The following is a 1,500-nucleotide window of genomic DNA, read 5'->3' as shown; positions in this document are numbered from 1 at the left end:
TATGCTGTTCTTGAGCATTATAGTATCAGACAGGGGTAATCACTGGCAACAGTCTGCATCCTAGACATGCTCAGTGAGATGACCAGTTGTTGTCTCAGGCTATCTTTCTGTCCAGCGAACTTATGGTGTCAATCTGGTGATTATCTCGGGCTCCACACCTGGCTGAGGAAGATCTGTCTCAGGCTGATTTTCACAGCTGCCCAGCGCCCTCAGTCTCAGGCGGTTCTTCTGGTCTCCAGCTTGCTCCTGGTCCTGGGAGCTTGCTGAGCCTGCACCGCTCAGGACTGGTGGTGATCTCAGTCTTGCTTTTCTCAGAGAATGTTAGAATACTCGTCGCTCAGATGTTCATAGGCCAGAACATTGAGACTAGACATAGCCTCTCTCCTTTCTGTCACCTACTGGCACTCATGTGACACAGCAGCCACAACTTCAACTCTTCCTGGGGTGGGGCCCTAGGTACAATTTTTTTTTCTAGGAAAGACTTATTTTAATCTCTTTTTACTCTCACAAAAACAGATCAGTCTTACAAAGAACTGTGTTCACATAAGCACTGTGAGATGCACATATCTAGCAATTCCACTTAAGTCCCTACACCAGGTCCTCCCCAAAAGGAATCTTCTTCCCTTTATCACTGACTACTAAGGTCTACTTAGTGCTTGTTTCTAACAAACGCCTTCAACCCCATGGTGATCTTGAAATACATACCGCAGGGCTTTGCATTCCATCCAAGCCATATGGTGCACCGAAAAATAGCACTTAATAATGTTTCTACTTATCAATGCTTACTCTACTTCTTCCCATTCTTATCTTTAGAACTATCTCAGCACAGATCACACAATCCTTTTATCCTCCAACTGTTACTGAATTTAAAAGGATGACTGTTTTAAATAATTTGATATTTACATAGTGGGCATACCCATATTGGAGTTGCTTCTGCCATTAATATTTGACTCGAAGAGAAGCAATAGTGAATATTTGATGGACTGAGCATGCAGACTTAGTATTTAGTAAATGAATTCCACTGCCATCTCATTGGAGATGAATAACAGCATTTATGACTACAATTACTACAATCTACTCTTATTTGAACATTGTGAATATTCCAATTGGCAGAAAATAGCTGTTAAAAAATACCCACTCAGTGAAATATACTCAGGAACACAAGTCCAATTCAGAAACCCAAGCAACGTAATAAATCAAGGCATTAAGATCACATTAAATATATTAATTTTCTGGTAATGGATTGCAATGAGAGTGAATTAGATAAAATTCCAGTGAAAGTATTCAGATGAGTAAATATAACAGAACCCCACCCCTACAATAAAGAAATATAAGGAATCAACAACTATTGAGAGACACAGACTTATCCTACCCCAGAAAACGAGTCCCTTATTTAATAGCAAATGATCAGCCCTAAAAACATATATACAAGTAACACTAAGTGGCTTCAAATTTTTTATTCATATATTTATTCCTACATATTAATATGTACTTATATAT

The 1,500-nt window shown here is 39.1% G+C and overlaps 1 non-coding gene across 1 annotated transcript; it reads right to left on the bottom strand.

Moving 5' to 3' along the window:
* Positions 1 to 317: 317 nt before the first annotated feature.
* LOC116071825 lies at positions 318 to 449 on the bottom strand. Its single transcript, XR_004111186.1, has one exon. It is a non-coding gene; the product is annotated as a small nucleolar RNA SNORA17 (small nucleolar RNA).
* Between the last annotated feature and the right edge of the window lie 1,051 nt (positions 450 to 1,500).

This window comes from Mastomys coucha, unplaced genomic scaffold (assembly GCF_008632895.1).
Source record: "Mastomys coucha isolate ucsf_1 unplaced genomic scaffold, UCSF_Mcou_1 pScaffold22, whole genome shotgun sequence".
In the NCBI taxonomy this organism is placed as follows: domain Eukaryota; kingdom Metazoa; phylum Chordata; class Mammalia; order Rodentia; family Muridae; genus Mastomys; species Mastomys coucha.
The sequence above is the reverse complement of the archived record's forward strand: the minus strand, read 5'-3'. Positions and strand labels throughout refer to the sequence as shown.